Genomic DNA, 22,830 nt, shown 5'->3' on the forward strand with positions numbered 1-22,830 from the left:
TAGTTCAAGACGTTGAACCAAGTCTCCTCACCCCTTTCTAGGCAAGTGTTGTCCCTGGTTTGGGGCTTATTACTTATAGCTGGAACAAGGGAGCCCTGTCCATGTCAACCCTGCCCCACAGTGCTTGAAACAGTATGAAGCTTAAGTCAAAAACTCATTTTTACTTATTTATATAATCCCTTGAATAGATTGCATCAGACTAGGGTTTCCCAAACTTGGATCTCTGGTTTTGGACCACAACTCCCACCATCCCTAGCTAGCAGAACCAGTGGTTAGGGATGATGAGAACAGCTGGAGACCCAAGTTTGGGAAACTCTGCATTGGATCAGAGAGCTGAACTGAACTGTTGAATGCAAGTTGGCACTAAATAAATGTCTTAATTTTGCAGGCATGTTCTCCATTCCAAACCTTTTTATTTATATGCCTCTGGATGCATGGTTTGCAAGCTGTGTATAATGGGCTGATTTGTGCTGCCCTAATGCAACTCCCGTTAGTTGTAGCCATTAAAACTTTCTGACAATTACATTTCCCACTTTAAATTTTAAATCGAGTGCAACGCTTGGTTTTTAATATGGAATGTTTTCCTCCAATATCTTTCACTGCCTCAGTTTCACAAGAGCTTGTCACTATTGAGTACTAAGAATTAGCAGTTACAGGTAGGTAGCCGTGTTGGTCTGCCATAGTCGAAACAAAATAAAAAAATTCTTTACAGTAGCACCTTAGAGACCAACTGAGTTTGTTCTTGGTATGAGCTTTCGTGTGCATGCACACTTCTTCAGAATTAGCAGAAACTGGCAAATCGTAAACCTAACGCAGGGTACTGCAAGGAAGAAGCAGTTGCCTAACTTGGTAGCAGAGCAGAAAACATTTTCATATGCTCCTTCACTATTTTTACCTTATTCACATTCAGCCTAAAACTGTAGAATTTGTTGTATTCATTCCCATTTTAAAGATAGGAATTGAGGCACTTGGGCTTAAACCACATGAATACCAGAGTTCTGGATTCTCTACTCCAACCCAAAGCAACCTGGGGTATGCTGTGTGTGAGCTGATGAAAATGGCTTTTGAACCATTTTGTGTCCTTTTTAAACTTAAAATTTCCCACCTCAAGCAGTTTTTTTCACCTATAGAAAATTGATATGAGAGCCGCATGTCTTTTCCCTTTGGAGAAAAAATCCCTACCAGTTTTGAGCTGTCAGTGAAAAGTTTATCTCCCCAGTTTGAGACTATTTCCCTTTTCCAATGCAACGCCTCATTCCACAACCAAATGCCCAACAGAAGAGTTATTCAAAGCTTTGTAGGTTATCTTTGTACCTGACATTGACTTGTGTTTTAAAGCTTGCATTCATCATCATTGTTACCGTTCACGCCTCATTCCCAAAGCCCAGCAGCCCAACTTGGGAAGACAACGTGAGGGCACCGAAAGTTGCCAAGGGGCACAAAAAAAAGGTCTCAAGGGCCATGTGTTGGACCACCCTGATCTAAACTGACTTTGGAGGCATTTGCAATTCATTTCAATTATAAGACTTTCAGCTACAAAATACCTCACCTCCAGCTGGCCTGCTTTTTATTTATTTGAGTGGTGGGATGAGATATTGCCTGCATTGAAAGCAATTTAACCATTGGCCTAGGTTCTGTTACATATCCACAATACGCCAGCCATTGTTAAAGCGAAAGTATGGTCAACATTACCATGCTCTTAGGTGCTAGTGGTGATGTAAGGAAAGAGTTACAATTTGCTTATATTCTTTGGGGTGCCCCTGTCAAGGGGGGAGAATGTGCTTGCGTTCGTCTTGATAATACATCAAGCAGCTGGTAAGGGACTTGATGAAATATGAGGCAGAATACTAAATTACATTTTGTAACCCTCTTCCCCTTCTACGTGATGTGGGTGTGAAAGCATGCAGTGGTTGGTAAAAAAACAACATTATATTCAGATTAGCAGGTCGCTGGAGATACGCTACTAATGGTTTTAGGGAGCTCGTTACATATATTATCGCATATTATCCATAGGAAGCTGTGGAGGGAGGGTGGGGGAAGCAAAAGCAAACAAAAAACCCACTTTATTTCATGATAAACTACTCACTGAGTTGTGCTTTTCCTCTTTCCAAGGCCCTTAGCACTTCTGGCATTGCCAACAGAACAATCATTGAATAGTTAGGTTTAATTTACAGGAATTCTCTCATAAAATGTTTTAAGAGGTGCTCTGGGTTGTGGCAAGCAATGAATTAATCCTCTTCTTAAAAAGATTCAGGGTATTGATCTTCCCTCTATAGGTGAAGTTGCTTTTTTAATTGCCCCAGTGCTTGTCATAACCGCGCATCTCCACAGGTTTAGAACAAAGGCCGACTAAAACAAGGAATTGCTCTGTAAGCGTTATTTTTATTGTTTTCTTAATTTATTATTCCAGAGGGGTCTGCAGAAAACTCAGAAAGGCCAAATGCATTTTGTTTTGTTGCCGTAGCCTTTATTTTAATACCTTTTTTTAAAATAGCAATTTCATATTGCAAAAACTTGCTTTTAAAAGTATCCTCATATTTGGGTTTCCGTGTTTCTCTCTTACATGTCTGCAGTTTATGAGGTGCCAAGGCTATATTTATTATTATTGTTCTATATTACTGTCTCTTAGTTGGCAACAAAGCTGCATACACAGTATAGTTTATTAACACTAACAAACTATTTATTGTGTAAAGAGGGCAAAGTATCTTATCTTATATTAGTTCAGTAGACAGCAGCCATGAATATAGTGCAATTATAAGATGATTGTAAATTGTAATTTATAAAGTACTGTGACGGCCAAAGGCGTCCTAGGCTTCAGTTTTATGAAACCTGGGAAATTCTCTTTGCTATGTACTGTACATATGGGAAAGGCCTGAAATTTTTCATAATGGGATTTGAACAATAATAATAATAATTTGAATAGTTGTAATAATAATCACTGAAGAGCCCAGAGATCTTCCCTGTTCCTATTTGTATAATAATACCTGATCCATCAAACCCTTCACCTTAATACTATTATCTGTGAAGCAGATTCAAGCAGAAAGACCATAAGAAATGTGTTTTGGGTGGCTGGTCCCCAGTTACGGAACCTCCTCCTATTCTGGGGCCACCAAAATCCAAGCTAGAGAAACCTGCTTGTTTGGCCAGGGTTAAATCAGGGAATAAATATCACAGATTTTAAATTATATTAAACTTTATTTAGTTTTGCTGACAGTCTAGAGACGTTGGTTTTCCCACCCGAACAATTCTTTTGTGTTAGATGAGTTCTAAATATAAAGAAAGAAGTAGCAGCACAATGTTGACCATGTCTATGCAGACCTAAATCCTATTGAATTCAATGGAGTTTAATCCAAGTAACTGGGATTAGGAATGGAGCCCCCTTCACCAAGCCGAAACCCTACTTTATTCTGCTTGCATTGTTATCCATTATTCAGTTTTTGTGTTTGTATATAGATGGATACATAAATATCTGGCTCTGTATAGTTGTATATGCAAAATATTTGTACAAATCCCGAATCAAAAAATGAAGCAGGGCCACTTAGGAAAGATTTGGCGCTTATTAGAGCTGAAGTGGGATCTTGAGGCAAAGTGCTGCAGAGATTTGTACGTTTTAAAAAATGTTGCGTATCATGAGTCTGAAAAACCGAAAGATTTTTTCAATCTTTATAAGGAAAGCACAATAGTGAGGGGAGGGAATGCTTTTTAGTGACCAACCATCTAACTGAAGAGATCATATCTTGAACTTTCCCACCATAGAAATTTGGGGGAAGGGATGTTAAAGTATCACCTTGTTCTTGTCTGTTCTGTGCTTTTTTTCTAGTTCTGCTGCTTGTTTGGAAAATGCTAGATAATCAAGTCTCCTGCCTCTGTGTCACATGCCTCTATATCCCCTTGGGTCAAATTAGCTTTGGGCTTAGTTGTGACTTTTGGTGCCAGTTGAGTAGAACACAAGCCTAGTCCTTGCTCCCATTCTTCTGAAAATGTACACATTATTTTCCTCTGCAGCTGTTGAGCAGAGGGTTGATTCTGAGCAGGGAGGCACCCCTGATCTTGGTTGGGAGGGATGGAGGAGATACAAGGAACAGGGTCCAGGGTGGGATCAGTGGCGTATGGAGCCGCTTGGCCACCCAGAGCGGCAAACGCGGGGGCTCCCCCAGGGGGCGGGGTGCCACTCCGTAGTGTGCATGCATTGTGACGTCACGACGCATGTGCGTTACGGAGTGCAGTCTGTCCGGGCTGCCGCTCACAAGGCTCCCGGGCGCGAGCAGCAGCATGGATGGGGTGCCAGGCGGCAGGGCTCAGCTTGGGAGTCGCGGGGGTGGTGCCGAGTGTCACCCCCCTCCAGGGTGGCACCCGGGGCGGACCACCCTCAACGCCCCCTTGCTCCCCCTGGGTCGGGTTGGTTCCCAGGTCAACCCAGGGTGGGTTAACCCCCCCACACACACACTGCACTGTTGGAACCATGAGATGGATTGTTGCAGCGGGGAGCTGTGCGCAGCCTATTACTTTAGCTCCTTTTGGAGGAAGGTCAAGTTACAAAATGCCTCAACGAATATTTGCAAGACTTCTATTTGCAAATAGAAGGCATCTATCAATTCCTGGCCCTGGCCTGTTGACTCCCTGAATTGCCTTATGTCATGCTGTTCTTTGGAGCTAACAGAAGTGCAGCTGCCACCTGCCCCAAAGCCCAGCAGAATATGAAAAACACCCCACTAAGTATCACAGAGCATGAAAGACCTCTCTCAGTCAGCAAGCATATGCATGCCAGGGAATATGGGGGCTGGGTGGGTGGCAACCAAAAAAGCTGGTTATTGAAACAAGCAAAAATATGTGGATTTTGGTTATGCTGGGTCGTATTTGTGTTGCGTATTTTAGATAATTTTTTTTCTAAAATTCTATCGAGCTGTTCCTTTCCTAGCAGAGTTGTTAAGATACACACAAGGAAGAAGAGAGATGTGAAATGGTTTAAACCACCTCTTTCTAAACAATGAATGTTTTTGAGCAAGGAAAGTGCTGTTTCTCAAAACAGTTTTTAAAAGATCTAAAGTTCCTCTTTCACCCAGTTGTTAAAAACAGAAGCAATCGCTATGACTGATCCTTCGATTCACCACGCGAGACTAGTATGTGATTTTTTGGCTTTGCGTAAAGCGATTACTGGGAAAGCGCTTCAGGCTCAATGTCACTCCAAGGATGAAGAAATTCATCTGTGAAAGTTTTATATTCTAATAAAAGGATTTTGGTGTCAGTACAGAACAAAACCTTGGCGTATAAGAATAGTAGCTTTAGGAGCAGAGCAGGTGTTGGAAGAACAAGGGATACCTGTACTTCAATATAATGGATATCCATGTTCAGTATTCAAAATACTGTGCATGATGTTCTTTAATTGCTGCATGATGGCCTAGGGGTACCTATTTCAATATATCACTTTAGCCTCAATCCTGTGCATGCTTACATAGAAGCAATAACCTGGGTTGCTTCTGTGATGTAAGAATTACTATTGCTTGGCTTTCCCCCCATATTCTGAAAGTTATATGACACAGATTCCCTGGTTCTATTGATTTCTCTTCCAAGTAGGTATGTTTAGGATTACGTTGTTAATATGCCCTGAAAGTAGGCCTATAAAATCCGAGTTGATTCTGTATTAGAAATTCTGAAAAAATATAATTCAATTTATTTTAATATGTACCTTGTGCATTGCATTGCTTTTGTGTTTGGCATCCCCCTCAGAACTTTCCTATTATAGAAATTGCTTGTTTCAAGAAGAGAAACCTGAGTTTAGCCCCCTTAAAAGACAAGACTGGATGTACTGTTTATAGAGCAATAAATGTGCTAAAATGAACTGCAATTGTGTATGTTCTAAAATTGCTTTTTGTTTTGACAGGTTAATAAATCTCAATTGAAAGTCTGAATGACTAGAGATATTAAAAGCTTGCATAGCCTGACAAAACAACAATGTTTGCTACTCTTTTTGTGTTTCTTAATAAATACACCACACAATAACGTTTCCACTACTTTTTTGTTTGCTACTCTTTTTGTGTTTCTTAATAAATACACCACACAATAATGTTTCCACTACTATTTGCAGAGATTCCTCCTGATTTGCAGTTTTGGTACAAAACACCAGATGACATTAATTGGCAAACTCTCTTTAAAATACTGCTGTTCTTGAACACCCAGATCACACATACTCAGTACAGATGTTCAAATGCTGACCTTCTGTTGACATTATAAGGTCTTTCCAGGATCAGTTGTGTTGTGAACTGTAAAAAAAAAATTAACTCTACCAACCTTTCAGAATTTGACATTGCCTGTTCCAAAGAATTTGTTTTTGTCACTGTGTATGCATCTGTAGGAATGGAATTGTAACACATTTTGAGTGGAACAGAAGAATAGATCAGGGGTTTTTATTATTATTAAGGGGGAGGTTTCACCAGTGTTATAAAGTTTGCTTCCATTTATGCTTTGCAAGAAGTTTTTTTTTTTTTTTTTTTTGCTACAAACACTTCAATTCCACCAGAAATAGAACAGCTTGAGAAGGTTAGTGAAATAAGAAATGCTATATGTAAGTGGTTTATAGGGTTGTTCTGGTTATGATTGCATGCTTAAATTGATTAGATTAATCCAAAGCTTTTTTAAAAAAAAATATAATAGTGGCAGTGACTAATTGAGAAAAAGTACTGGTTCACCCAATTCTGCATGATTGCCACTAACTTGATATAGCTTTAAAGGAAATTAACAGTGCAATTCTGTACATATCTACTCACAGTTCAATAGACTTTGCTCCCAGGTTGAGTGTGCATAGGATTTCACCCCTTAGCCCAGGGTATTTAAACCAGTATACTTTTTGCCCATGATTTAAGCACCTCGTATCAAAAAGTGTGATTCTAATTACCTGCTTTAACAAGGCCAGTTTCTGTTGCTTGCTTCATTTTAGAGCATGAGTATACAATCGGTTTCCCAGGGAAATCTTTCTTTGAGATGACCGTTGCACTGCAGAATATCTGGGGCTGGGAAATGAAACAAATTTATGTTGGAGACAGAAGTACAGGAAATGCAAAGTTGGTGCTCAGTAAATGTTCCCCTGTGGTTTTATATTTCCTTGCATAGTGGTACATTTATAAGAATGTGTAATTACAGGACAATGCTGCCTTGTGGTCACCTTGCTCTTAGTCCATTTTTGTATCAATTCTGGCCATAGAAGAAATCCTAGACAACTGATGTTGTCACTGTGGTCAAAGCTCATGTATCGTTACTATGAAGAATCTTGCTGAATTACTTTGTGGGTAAACTGCATAGTGATACTAGGCTGTGGTCATTCTTGTGGGGAACTGTAGCTTTGGTGGTGGGAAACCTCTGCTCAGTGTCCTAATTTAGCAAAGAAAAAATCCCCGTGGACACCCCTAAGAAGCCAGATTTCAGGCACCCTGTTAAATACTGTCGAGTGTTCTCTTGCAAAGCATAGTACGAGCTACCGCTCTTAACCACTACACCACGCAGGGGTGCTGTTAGTTCACAACCCCTGCTTGGGGCTTCCCATAGACATCTGGCTGTGAGCCACAGTTGCGAGAACAGGATGCTGGACTAGATGCCCAGTCACCTGATCCAGCTAGCTTTGTGTTTCCCGAGAAGTGAACACAATTAAATTTATATACAGTGGGGTGTATTTACCGGTATGGATTATGTTAGCCCAAACAGTGTAAACATCCCTTCTTACACAAAGCAAACCTCACAAAGAAGCTTCCACATAGAATAAGAGAATTGTAGAGTTGGAAGGGATCCTGAGGATAATCTGGTCCAACTCCCTGCAATGCCGGAATAGCAGTTGCCCCATACGGGGATCAAACCAGCACCTTGGTGTTATCAGCACCAGCTCTAACCAGCTGAGTTATCCAGCTCATGTTTTATTTTCCTCCTTGAAAGCTTATCCATAATATTATTTGCTACAAGCTTTAATTGTTTTGTTTCATGTATCAGATTAAATACACTGCAGCCTGGAAAAGTTTGTTTTAAATGATAAAAATTCCGCCCTTCAATACTGCTAGGATAACATTTTATTTTATTTTTAAGAACAGAAACACTAGCACTGCTCTTTACCTCTGTGTAATCACAGATTTTATCTTTGCTGTTGCCATCTCTGGAACTGCAAAAGCCAACTATTATGAGGTATGGCTTTGAGAAGCTTAAAGATATATAAAGCAATATCTAAACCTTTGAGCTTTTTACATGAACTACTTCTAAAAATCGCTGTGGAACAACTTGATCACTTTCATAAACAATTGTCAGTATGTTAGATTTTTAAAGAGAATGTTTGCATTTTGCCATTATAGATATATAGACATTTTTTGTTAGCCAAAAAATATTTGATTTACTTTGTAAATGTTTTTGAAAACAATGTTTTTCTGCCCTTTTTAATGCCTAGACATGGTGGTAGAATTAATATATTTCAAGCTTTTGGGAAAAAATCTTCCTAGTCTACCTAAAGTGATTGATAATCAAGGCTTGCTTCAATATTCTCCCCTTGTGTGTTTGAAAGTTCCTATCTTTTTTATTATTGGTTAAGAATTTTCATCTTAAATTCTTTTGCACTGTTCAGTGACATGATATCAAGGGGCATGATTTAGTTTCCTACCCAGACTCATACATGGGACTTGCATATTTGCTGCTTTTGAAGACTCCCCTTAGATTCAAAACACATGGCTATTTAATTTTGGGATTGCTATATGAGAAATGTAAAGCCTCATTGATCTCAGAAATGTTTTTTGTAGTTCTAGGGAATCACATGCCTAATTTCTTTTTTCTCATCCCCCTTTCCACAGCTATTCCTATAATGCTATTGGGAGCAAGGATATTTCCTTGGCAACCTCACGTTTTTGAGGGCTTAAAAAAATAAAGGCTAGTCATGTAATTTTCAGTCACAGTTTGTTTCAGCAGCTTTTGCACGAACCTGTCAACTCTGATATTTGAGTTTTAATTTGCTCTTCAGAAATACGGTTAGTAAAACAGCCTCTCTTGCAACTTCTAAAATTTATTCTACAGTTTCCTTCCCAGGTTTTCTGTTTGCAATTCAAGATTGTTGAGTTAAACTTTGTATGATAAGTAAGGTTTTAAATAATGGAAGAATCATATGCTTTCTTTGTTGCTGGACAGCTTCTTATATTCAACAACATGTCATTTCCTTAATTTCTTCTTCTTGAACCCAGACCATCTTCCTTATTGTTGAATTTGCTAGCCTTTGCTACTACTTCAGTGAATGCTAGTCATCAAGCATCAAACATTCCTGGATGAAACCTGTTATCTAAGCTAAGAAAATATCCCATCTATATTTGACCACCATACGTGGGCATCCTATATTGGAAGAATGACAATGAGAATGTGTCTATGTTGATTTTGTATCTCTCTGGGCAGTTTTCAACACAATTCAAGTATCTTCTAGATTAAGATAGAAGCTGGGGCACTGTACTTCACTTCCATTCAGCCTACAGGAGTATTCCTATAGAGGTCCTACTGGTCTTCTCCCACAAGATTGTGGGTGTTCACAAGATTGACTTCTATCATAATCTGGTTAGCATCTACATGAAACTAGTGATGAAGTCTTCCTAGGGATTTTAACTGAGATACCATCTCCACACTGATAAACTCTATTTCACTTTCCATCTAATTCAGTTGAAGCTGTGGATGTTGTGAACAGGTACCTGGAATCACTAATGAACTGAATCATGTGACTTAATAAACTGGTACTCAGTCCAAACAAGACAGAAGTGTTCTTGGTTAGGAGTATATATGTCTGCTATATTCAGCTCTGCTTATGGCAGGTGGCAAGTGTCTTTCTTTCATTTTTCCTGTTGATGGATTGCTAACTTCCCGTGCTTGGGTAAGATGCTTCTGGGGTAGCTTCCAACTCAAAGCACAGCTGAACCTTTTCTTTGGAGATGAGCAAAACAGTCATCTCTTCTCAAGAAGGTCTTTTGAACAGTGACCAGCAAGAATGCCTTCAAGAAGAGTGGCATCAACGACAACAGTTCTTCCCCAATCAACAACAGTTCTTCCCCATCGTTTGTTTCAAGTACCTGATATTCGCATGCCTCCGAATGCTTCCATTTCACCTGAACAAATGGCATGACACCCATTGCTTTAAGAGTTAAGACCTTTTTATCTCCTATTCATTTTGTCTCCTATTCATTTTGTCCCTTTCGGTACCTTGCCCTTGTAAATGTTTAAGGAAACTTGTGTCCTTGATCCCCTGTTAATGGCTCACTGACTTCAAACTGACCGTAAAGGCAGCATAAAATAAACGCACCTATAAAAGAGAATAGGAATTTAATAATCCCCTGCAAGGAAGCAAATCTCTTTTGAGACAAGCAACTGGGAAGGTCAATAAATAGACTTTGTGATAAGAAAACCCAAAACATTGAAGACTGAACATAATTGTCATCTAAATGCTAGAGGAGGAAACTAATGAAAATTACACTGCTTTTTAGCACCATGGCATTAAAATGATATAAGAATGAATGGAGAAATATGTGAAGGTCAGTCAATATATCTACAGGAAATCCCATGACTTCCTTGCTGCAAATTTAGATCCAGGCTTCTGGTTCTTCAAGGCCACTGTCCTTGTGCACAATAAAATCGTATCTAAAAATAAATAGTGAATACCATAGCTTGGTATAGTTATAGAAAAGGCATTTTGATGCATCTGTTTCAAGGATGAGAAAATAAAATTTTAGAGGGATATAACTTTCTGTATGCACACAACTTTATGTACTTCTTAAACAATATTTCTTTCTGTGTAATAGATTCTAATTATGTCTGCAGGCTTGGTGTGTCAAGCATAAGAGCTGATATACTTAGCAGTAAGCATTTTCTGAAGAGCAAGATGTGAATGATGGAGAACAACATTTGTTTATAAATCTCATACTAATATCAGCATGTATTTGTTCTAATCTAATTTCCTGCAGACATTGGAAGGATTCATCTATGGCAGTTTTTATATGTGCCAGTTCTGTGAATGCTTCATATTTTAAGAATGTTAGGCTGTAGTTGAATTAGTTCCCACACAGCAAGCAGAATGTATGAAGCATTTGTAGCAGTTGTCACCATGCAAACATCATACCCAAACCAGTGGTACTGCCTCTATGCCATCACGTTCGAAGGTGCTAACTGTCTTACAAATTCTGTAAGTGAATTCGGAACTTAAAATAATAGAAACCCCAGGGAGGGGGAAATTCTCATAAAACGTGAATTATCAGAGGGAAATGTGCAAATTATTTTAAATCAATGCATGATTGGTACTGTGTACAGTCTGTCTTTTTTCTGAAAGTTTCCCCTGCCAAAAATGGGGAGGGAGAAAATGAGAGGTTGGTCATGAAGGGGGCTTACAAAAAATGCAGACTTCTGAACACACACACACACACACACACACAGAAAAATGGGAGATGTTTCTTGTGAGAGCTTGAGGTTTTCTGGGAAAGCTGTCAATGTTCTGCTCAAAATTCCAGTGAAGCAAGAGACCAAAAAGGAACAGTACCTTGGACAGCACCAAAGGGCCATGCTACAGGAGATGTTTTCTTTGCATGGAAATGGAAATGTAGGCAGACAAGACCTGGAATGTGGAAGGTTCTTTTTCCTTTGAGAAAGCCATTTCTGCCCTAGCGAGGAAATGGGGTTGCGGGCGTGCACGATCCCTTCATGTGCACAGGGGATGGCTGGCCAGCCCCTGTGCTATTGGGGGAGCCCCGGCCGCGTCAATGCTCAGAATGACCAATCCGGTTGTTCTGGGGGTGTGGCCTGCTGCATTTAAGCGGGGGCACGGACGGGACTCTCCCTCCTGCTTCCCGCTCCCATCCCTGTCCGAAGCCTAGGGAGGTTAGGGCCAAAGGCATGCCCCCTATCGGTGGTCCCAGAGTGTGCATCAGCAGGGCTCACCTCTTGGTGGCTAACCCTTCCCGGACTTCCAGCACAACGGGCTGGAGTCAGATATAGTCAGTTAGTTCCAATGCCTAAGCCAATACCGCTCATCATCCGTAACCAATAAAGTTGTGGTCTTTTATGCCCATTAACCTTACTTCTTGTGTCCTGTGTCTTTATTTACCACGGGGAGGGTCGGGACATCGCCACGCAAGCTTCGTTGGCTTGTTAAGGGGCCTTTGACTTATTCTGTAATCTTTCCCTTCTTAAGGTCAGGGAGACTGAAGTACTGCATCAGCTGTGTTATCTGGCTGGGAGAGCCCTTCAGACAAGACAGTTTCCCCATCCACCCATGAACCTTGTCGTGATCAGCCTGAACCTTGTCTTGACCAGAGTTTTCCAGTTTCTTACTTCAAGGTTCCTGCGTTGTGACATACGTTTTCCAGTATCTTTGTAAGTGGAAAAAATGTCATGATCTAGAGTTCAGGCCTTCCACACAGTCATCACAAACTGGCCTTCAAATATTTCCTCAGTTTTAAAAGTAGCTTTTCATCTGCACTCATTTAAAGCAGCACTGTACCACTTTAAACAGTCAAGGCTTCTCCCAAAGAATCCTGGCAACTGGTAGTTTATCAAGAGAGCTGGGAGTTGTTAGGAGATCCCTATTCCCCTCACAGAGTAACAATTGACAGAGTGGTTTAACAATCAAGTCCCCTTTCCAGATGACTCTGGGAAATGTAGCTTTGTGAAGGGATAAGAGTAGCTATGACTGGTTCCAGCTGGTTTATCTACCACTGAGCAATATTCTTATCCCCTTTTCAATTCATTTAGGACATTGCCATTACCATTGGACCTCATTGCAGTTATTCATGAACTGGTCATAAACACTGCCCTGCAGATGTGAATTCCAAGGAAAGAGCAATAGCAAGGCACCATTCAGAGAAACATATCTGCCCCATATGCTCCTGAGAAACCCCTTTGTTTCCTGAAATACAGTTTGGAAAGCTACTGGCATAATTAAATGTTGACCCAGAAAGTCATAGAAATATTGCAGGGACTCCTCACACGCAATGTCTCAAATAAATTTGAGAGTGCTGTCTTCTAAGCAATACGTGGCAACCATCTGGAAGAATCAGGATAACCTCGTTTGTAATATGACCTCGTTACTTTAGAATCACATCATTTCTATCCAACTGCCACTCAAGAAATACATCCTTTCACTTGATTACATCACAAATAGACACAATAAAGTTAGCATTTCTTCTCCCTGCACCCTATTTCTGACTCCCTCCTTACACCTTTGTAAGAATACATTCTGTGAATTCCTCTGTACAAAAAAAGCTGCTTATTTTCCCCTCAAAATGGAGTGGTGTTTATGCAACAGCGAATATTGCCGAGTATTGTAATTAACAGCTCACTGAAGGGCATTCAAGACATGCAAATGTAAAGATTTCTATTTCTGTGCTGCTGACTTGTTTTCTTCAAATGATGCTCACCTTAAACTTGCATCTGTGCTACTGCTTAGTTTGTTTTCATGGAGTTTCCCCATTGTATAGTGCCAGTAACTCAATATAGAGATCAAAAGAACGATGTGCAGTTACCTAAATATCACCTTTATGTAAACATCTGATTATCAGAGTAATCCAGCAATTATGAAACAGTTTTACCTTTCTATGATTTACACATTGTGAGTTGATTATGGGAATTCCTCATGTTTGTTTATGAAGTGTGCATTTTGATATATTGGACTTCAGATGCTGACTGAAAGGAATGGCTATATTCCTGGAGATAAGAGAGCGCTGCAGCTCCAGTGGATGGTCAAAAGGGCAGCGTCACAACAATGGTTCTGTGCAATCTGTGGAACCCCAAGTGCACAACAAAAACATCCTGATTCAGCCAGGCTACATTTCATACATACATGATGGCTATGGACATGGTATAGAAAATATCCCCTGACAGTCACATAGGCTTCAGCAATAACAACAGAGTATGCAAAAGAAACAGATTGGAGTCCTGTAGCCAACTCAAGGTTTCGACAGCTTACTGTTCTTCAAAGATTTCAGCCTTTAAGGTGAAGCCTTCACCTAAATTGACTCAATGACTGCACTCACCCCCCTTGTTCAACCTTCCACTTTGGGGTTATTTTAGTGGAGCACGCAGCTTCTTTATAGATTCTCTTGGAATCTGACAGGTCCCTTGGCAGTTCTGTGGAAATCGGTTTCCACCTCAAAAGTCTATAGGATTATTCCCACATACTCAAGAGCCTGGTTCTGTCCATCTGTATATGAAGCTCTATTTGGGTCGCTTTTGCTATTCCTTCCTTCCTAATATTCAATCCCTTGTTAGAATGTTCAGGAACACACATTTAGTTTTATGTGGGTTTACAGACTCGTCTTGGACAGGGAGAAAGTTCAGAAACATACACACACAAACAGAGAGACGCACCCTTTGGGGAACCAAAATAAGCAGCATTTTTGTTCTTTTAAAACCTAATTCTTCAGACGCTTTACACAGCAGGAGCCCCAAATTGCAAATATTGTAGCTATTTAAAATTCATTTATTCGTTACTACTTCAATAGGACTGCTGTTAAGTGGGTCACTCAAACACATTCTCCCTTTTTTTTTTCTAGATACATCAAAAGCAGAACTTGAATAATACAAAGGTTTATCATGACATTACTAAAACTGTGCACTTCAAATTTCCATTTTGTATCTTCTTAAATAATGTACAAATAACTATTTTTGCACATCTTGGCAGCGCACAGCTCTTTATTTTTAAATTATCTCAAAACTATCTTAACAGTAACCCAGAGCTCATTCAAATAGCATTTTAATCTGTTGTCATATGTCTAGGATTACATAGCCTCCAGCTCCAAAATCATGTGTTACATCTTTTAGGTTGAAATTTGACCAAATGGAACTGGGCCAAGCATTTTGTAGTTGCTCTTGAGGAATGAAAAGATACTCGGGCACATGTCTATACCTTTTGAATAGCAAAACATTGCAAGCAGTTAAAGAAACTTGCACAGCTCTAGATTGAAACAGATTGTATAGGCTCATTTTGAAATTGCTGTCTCCAAGGTCTTTTTTTTAAAAAGAATTTTGTAGAGAATATTAACTTCAAACTCCTGACTCTATTTTAGGTAGGAGTTCTCTGAACTATCTCCTCGCCAAATATCAAATATAGCCTGTATGTGCGTGGGAGCTTATGGTTTTAGCTAGTCATTTAATTGCCCATAGGTTACAGAGCACTGGCATTTAAAAAAAAAAAGTTTTCACAGTGAGTATGTGATTAGGAAAGGGCACTGAATAATTTTTTGCAGGAGGATTGTGACTGTGGTGTAATGATTGGCTTCAACAAACTATGTGAGGGGAGATGATCAATAGCTAGACCCACAAATGGTGGTGTATCTACAACGCATATACTGGGTGTTCTACAACTGTGTGCCAATATGAAGTCATACTGTGATGCCTTGCATGTTGATGTAGTCTTAGTTACAGGATCTAGGCAGCTGACTGTTTCCGTCTTAATGGAATCCTTGATTTAAAAGGTAAAAAATGCATTTCGACCCTTCCCCTTTTACTTCTCCAGAGTTGGACCCAGCAGAAGATCCAAAAAGCGCTTTGACGACTAGATTGTAGCAGCCCACCTCACGGGGCTCAAGGTGGTATACATGGCTCTTTGTAGAATTGCAGGTGACATAGTAATCAACTGGTAGGGTACTGCGCTAGTAGAATTCACCAATTCCCCCACACTACACTATTTATACAGCTCTTGTTGCAAAGGACTTTAGTGATTAATAGAAAATGATACATACCGTGCTATCAGTGTGCTATCATGGTTGGTGAACAAGCTGTATTTCTGATGTCGTGTCCCTCTCTGTCAACATATCCTTAGGTCTTGTATCAGTATAGCAAATTTATATCAGTATAAATTAGGTCTTGTATCAGTATAGCAACTTTTTTAAATTCATTCCCACTGCTTGTGCCAGTGCCTAAATTCATCTTTTTTCCAAAGTGTCTTAAAAACTTCTTCAGGTTTAAGACCAATTTTCAGATATGAAACAGCTGGGAGAATTTTTCCCCACTGCACAATTGCTTTGATGCAGTACTTCCAAATTATTGTCATAGCTGCATAGAGATGTTCATTGTGTCTGCACTCTTATCGAAAGCTTAATGGAATGTCTACTATACCTTCTCAGTGTTTATTGGGCCATTCATAAATGGCTTTAAAGACTCGAAGCAGAACAATCTTACTTCCTTAGTAATCTCACTCTTAATTTATTTTAATGCTTTCTAGACAAAAGCTATTCATATCCAGTATCAAGAACAATCTTAGCTTTCATAGCTATCAAACCATGTTATTGAGCTTAATATATATATCAGCAGTGTAGCTCTATAGAAGGTAGCTACTAGGCTGATTGAAAAAAGCTGTATGCTCTTTACCTAATTTATGATATTAAGAGTAGTAGTAATAATAAAATGTAAAAATACATTTTTCACTTTTTAAGCTAATGAGCCTGGTTTCTATAGATCCACGATCCCACAATTATTGCAGTATATAGTACAGTTGCATCTTCGGCACAATTCACTTGCATGATTTCAACCTTGTGCGGTTGAAGGCCAGCTGGTTGAAACTGGGCAAATTAAATGCTTGCAAGGTGAGGAGCTTAGAAGCTCTTTTGGGGATGGGTTTTCCCAGCACAGAAAGTGCGTCTAAGTTTTCCTCCTTGCTTACAAAGCCAAGTCCCGCTCAGCATACGGGCTCTGGAATGCTCTCGTGAGATTCCGTGGGAACTCGGATGACCCTGTGAGATCTCGCGAGAGCATCCCCGAGCCCGCTTGGTATGCCAGCTCCAGAAAACAAGGATGCTCACATGGGGACAGCTCCAAGGGGCACTTTGAGTATATGTGTTTTGGCATATATGCACCATCCCCTCGCACAAGATGCGATCATACTGTATTCGGTATACCAAAACCATTTCCCCCACCCATTCCCTGGCTTTACACTTACATTTCTAGGCCTCTCCTATTGCCTTTTTTCAAATTATGAAAAACAATAGCTGTTAATCATAGCACTCAAGCAGGACTAGATGAAATCCAGTTAAACTATCGCAGTATTCTATCCCTCCACAGTGAAGGACAGCACTGAAAACTAAGATTGTTCTTGGTACTAGATATGAATAACTTGTCTAGAAAGCACTAAAATAAAATTAAGAGTGAGATTACTAAGAAAGTAAGATTGTTCTGTTTAAGAGTCTTTAAAGCCATTTATGAGTTTCCCAATAAACTAGACATCAACTTTTTCTCATTTTGTTTTCTATGCATCCCAATGCTGGAAAGAGTTAGTACACAGCCTAGCAAAAATATTATTTATTTATTTTTTAAAAAATGGAAAATAGTGTTTATAAATTACTGTGCGGAAGAAGTAGCCTTGCTAGGTTTCACTAGGCATTTTTCCGTCCTTATATCCTCCTACAGTTGTAAAATTGGAGGTACATAGCTACTAAATTAAATACCTGTTTCTGAGTATGCTTTAGCTGCGTAACTTACACATTCAAACTCTGTCAATGGTCAGTGATTCTCTTTAGGATTTTACTCTAATTGTCCCACAACTTTATTAATGTTATACTAAGATCCTGCCAACCTAGCACATCAAAGTGCAAGTAGATAAATAAGTACCGCTCCAGTGGGAAGGTAAACGGCGTTTCCGTGCGCTGCTCTTGTTCGCCAGAAGCAGCTTAGTCATGCTGGCCACATGACCCAGAAGCTGTCTGCGGACAAGCGCGGGCTCCCTCGGCCAGTAAAGCGAGATGAGCGCCACAACCCCAGAGTCGTTCGCGACTGAACCTAACGGTCAGGGGTCCCTTTACCCAAGATCTGTAATCAGTGAGTTTACATTCCTGCTAAATCAGTGGTCCTGTTGTACTGTCACTTATTTTTCTTCTTTTGTTTTTGTTGTCATTATTTTAGTTCTATTTCAAAATCAAATTCCATGTTTTAAAAACTGTTGTGGGTCACCTGTGAGTGCCAGTGTGCCACCACTGGGAAAGTTCTCAGTAAATATAATCTCAGAATTCTCAGTGTATAAGAGACTGTTTACTCCTGCTGAGGTCCCATTTGCACAGGCTCAGACTCTTCCACATGTCTCAAAACCTCTTTAAACATGCTCGCGTTTCATTGGATGCAAAATCAGACACCCACCTCCCTTCCATTCTGAGCAAAGGCTGGGCGAATCAATGCAGCAGTGGTTTATGTAGGTAACTTTTTGCTGCTAATGAAAAAACAAACAAACACAAACAGCATTTGTTTTCTTTCTTCTGCTTTTTTTGACATGGCAGCTACACTTTCTTAAAATTTGGGCTCACTGGCCCAAAAAGCTTGAGGACTCCTACTTTAATCAACAGATGCTTTGATCATTGTACAGCCCCACTAGATGTTGCAGAATCTGCTTTGGAGGTGGGAAGATTTTATCGACAATAAAAACTCTGAACATATAGACTAGCTGAGAAAAAGATATGCGGCTGCATACACACTATATGTTTAAAGCACTCTGTCCAGAACCCCTGGCCTACCTGGCAGCAAGTCGGTATGCCAAGTCCAAAGTTCGAAATCTGAGGTTTGATCCAAAGTCAAAAGGTCAGGAAACGAGGTTCAGGGTCAATCCAAGTAACCAAGTCTGAAGTCCATCAGGCAGGATACAGTTCAGAGTCAAACCTGAAATGCCTAACTTTTGTGTAGATTGAATGTTGTGGCACACATCAGGACAGGACAAATCTATGATAAAGTGTCAGGGATGGAATTAGCTGCTCAGCACACCTTCTGTCTCCTCAAAATCTGTTCCAGGAAGCATTGGAGGTGCTGCAGTGGTGCCAGGGGGAATTGGCAGAACTTGCCTCCCTCTCCATTCCAGTGACAGAAGCCTCAGTTGGAGCAAAGAACCAATGTGGAGGACATATTTGATACCACAAAATGATGCTTAATTGTCTTGGCTCTGTGCTTTGTTGTTATAAGAAAAAGTGTTATTAAACCCAACTGTTATTCTTACAATAGGCAAAGGAGTCATGTTGGATTCAGGTACAGAGAAAGAAAACATCAACAAGCAAAATATAAGTATATCAGTTTGATAGGCAAAGTAGCATTCCAGCTTGCACTCTTATTAACTGTTCATATACTTGGATTTAGTATATTAATAGGGAGGGGAAAAGGGCAGTTGGTCATCACTGTGAGTCCATTTTTTATTTTTATTTTTAGTGACCTCTGCAAGACTCCCATCATTTGATTCAAAATACTGCTGGGATGTTGACAATAGGTGTCATTACCAATAAAAACTGAAGGAAGATTAGGTGCATTTATTTGTTGCAGCATTAAAGGCACCGTAATTATGGGTCATTTTCCCAGCTTATTGGTAATTAAGTGTTTTAATTGCCTCCGGTTCCAAAGAATTAGTTAAGCTTTTCCATTATGCATATTGCATTCCACAGTCATTGTCGTTTTTCATACAATAAGCTTAATGACATCATGGAAGTCAATTAGATCTTTCAAGGGACGCACGGAAGTATATTTATTTATACTGTGGATTAAAGAAAAAGTTTCTGAACAGCCTTGATAATGGTGTTTTGTTCAACGCAGAAGGATCTAAAGGCCAAGTATGTCAGAGTTGTTCCCTTTTCTGCTTTCTGAATGCAGTGGGAAATTGAAGAGTGTGGATTTATGTCTCAGACTAGCTAGATTGTTCACAAAGCCCACAGACAGGAGAACTCTTCCAGAATTTTACAGCAGCTGTTCAAAGCCTAGCAGTGTTTGTTGGGTCCTTATTATTGGCAATACCAACAGTCAGTAGTCTCTGACTGAAAGAATATTAAGGCATTATCACAAGGAATTCCTCAGTTATTTCCAGGGATGTTGGTAGGGACGGCTGGCATTTGTAATCCAAATTAAAACCCCACATTACCCAGAATGTATGTTAATATTTTAAAATTAATATTTGCCAGTGGCTAAGTTGAGATATTTTTAAAGCATTCTTAGTATCTCTTGTGAAAATGTCTTTAATCTTCAACTTGAAATGAAAATGTAAGTAAGAGAATTTAGTGAAAATGGAAAGATGCTTTGTGAAGGGAGAAGTTAAAAAGTTGAAAAGAACTCATATTAGCAGATTGTAAGGTTTTGTGTCTCAGTTTGTTGTATTTTTTTGAGAAGACTTCTTTAGAAATCAATTTCATTTCATTGTTGTTCGCCGATATATCGATGGACACAAGAAGCCTGTCCTTAGATGGATAAGGCACAAATAAATGTGCTGTGTGCAGTTTCTGGGCTGATAACCGTTGATGGGATAGCTCAGTCAGTAGAGGATGAGTCTTAATCTCTGATGACTCTTAATCTCTGGGTTTTGGGTTGAATTGGAGAGTATTGGACTAGTTGACCCTTGTGGTTCATTCCAACACTACTATTATATAACTCCATGACTCTATGGCATTTATATCCATTTAGATGCATACTTTTGAAACTTGATGATTAATAAATGTGTCGGTATGGGTCTGGCCTTTTTGTGTGTGTTTCTCATATTGTAATCTCAGCATGAGCAAAAGAAGCACTTGTCCGAGAGTGCCAAGTTATGGCAGGGAACAGGAAATGCCTGGAGAAGAGATGTGATGGTCCTGGGTTTTGCTTAGAAACAGGTGATATTTTTTGAGAGTTTTTTTCCACTGAGACTAATAGCAAGAGCACCTAGAGCACCCTTCTGCAACATGGTGTCTTCTAGACGTTTTGGACTTCAACTTCCATCATACGAGCATAAGAAGAGCCTGCTGGATCAGGCCAGTGACCCATCTATTCCAAAAACATCCTGTTTTCACAGTGGCCAACCAGATGCCTGTAGGAAACCTGAAAGCACAAGAGCATTTTCAACAACTGCTATTCAGATTACAGAGGCAGAACATAGTCCTCACCACTAGTATCCATTGATAGCCTGTTCCTCCATGAATTTTCCCAGTCCTCTTTTAAAGCCATCCAAGTTGGTGGCCATATTGCCTCCTGTGGGAAGGGGATCCACCATCCCTCACTATTGAACACATTGGCCAGTGGCCGAAGGGATCTCAAAGGTACCAGGCTGGGGAAGACTGGCTTAGATACTTGAGACTTCCTGGGGAACACCTTAGCAAGACTGAACCTCGATAAGTCCATGTAAAAAGATTGGGCATTAAATGAAGTGGTTGCAAATAGCATGAGGACATCTCCATCCATATCCTTCAAACTTCACTTCTTTTATGCCTCTCTCTTTCCCCCTCAGCAGCGCCAGTTGCAGTTTCCACAGGTTGGGCTAAAACCATGTTTGAGCAATATGGGAGATATATATTTTATGGTCATGACTGGGTCAGGAATTCATGCACCTTTTAAGTGAAACTCTGCCATACTATGGCTTGATTAAGTAGACATAGCTGGTAACCACTGGCGGGAGGCAGGGGGAGCGCACCGCCCCCGGCACCATTGGGGAGGGGGTACCACCATGGCTGCCCCCCTGGACACGTGCCACACCCCGCACCGCGCCATACCATGCAGCTTCGCCACTGATGGTAACCTCACCAACTGAAGGATAAAGTTCCAGTTACAGGTGGGTAGCCGTGTTGGTCTGCCATAGTCAAAAAAAAATCGAAAATTCTTTCTAGTAGCACCTTAGAGACCAACTGAGTTTGTTCCTGGTATGAGCTTTCGTGTGCATTCTTCATCTGAAGAAGTGTGCATGCACACGAAAGCTCATACCAGGAACAAACTCAGTTGGTCTCTAAGGTGCTACTAGAAAGAATTTTCGATTTTCTTTTGAAGGATAAAGTATTATTTCCAAAGATGGTGAACTAAAATCCTGTTTATTCTCTATTCAATATCTTTGGCTCTTTGGGGTGCATGCTTCTAAATTCCTTTGTGCTTCTCTGATTATCCATCTCCTTGGGATGTTTCATCACTTAAAGCCATGTCCTTGTATTTCCGACATGTGCTCAGATTGGTATTGCCAGCCAAACTCAGAGACAAGTCAGTATTGAGTCATCCTCAAAGTTTGCATGGAAATTCAGCAGTTTCGATTTGCAAAATTCTGTTTTCCCCAGTGTCGCTGCCAGGAATCACCCTTCCACTTTAAAATCAAATAGATTTATAGCTGTAGTTTTGTTGAACTATATGCTGCTGTTCCCAGTTACTGAGCATATTCTACTCCTAGTTTGAACCTCTGGAAATTTCAGACCTGGGTGGTAGAAGCAAAGTTTCCTTCCTTCCTTACAACATGTTTACATGAGCACAAGCTTAGGGCCCAGATTCTAGCTGGATAGACTCTGAAATGCATCCAACTCAGAGGAATTGAATTTTGTCCAGTGCTGGCCCTGCCTTATTATGATCTGCAAATGAACAGATTGCTGCATCCCTACAGCAGGCTGCACAATCACTGTAGCTAGGTTGTTGCAGGTTCACCTGTGATGCAGCATTCATGAAAACAGAAGATTCATTGTGCCCTGGCTTTGTAGAAGCATGAGAATCTTTTAATGGCAGGGGGCATGATTGTTCCTACAGACATCCTGTTACCCTCTTATCAATGCCGTTCAGAAGTGTTGCTTCCCTGTTGGGGAGAATGTTTGCCCCGAATACATATGGATTCTAATCAGTGTCCCAGATGTCCTCTTCCTTTTCTCCAAGAATTTTTTATATGAATAATTAGTCACAATGGGGACAATTTACAGTCTGCAAGGAAAACACTTCTTACATTTATTCACAAAGGAGTCAATTTAAAGTCTGTGAGGGAAATGCCGTGTTTCTTAATTTTGATCCAGGACTAAAATACTTTCATGTATCAGTATTTTGCATCCTTAAGGGTACTGTTGACTGCCACATTAGGCTGTGGAAAGGAAAAGTCAAATAGAGTTATCAACGAGAACAGAACAC

The 22,830-nt window shown here is 40.1% G+C and overlaps 1 protein-coding gene across 1 annotated transcript in view; it reads left to right on the plus strand.

Moving 5' to 3' along the window:
* PUDP (pseudouridine 5'-phosphatase) overlaps positions 1 to 22,830 on the plus strand; it is a 61,535-nt gene that overhangs the window by 34,934 nt on the left and 3,771 nt on the right.

Source organism: Lacerta agilis, chromosome 4 (genome assembly GCF_009819535.1).
Source record: "Lacerta agilis isolate rLacAgi1 chromosome 4, rLacAgi1.pri, whole genome shotgun sequence".
In the NCBI taxonomy this organism is placed as follows: Eukaryota; Metazoa; Chordata; class Lepidosauria; order Squamata; family Lacertidae; genus Lacerta; species Lacerta agilis.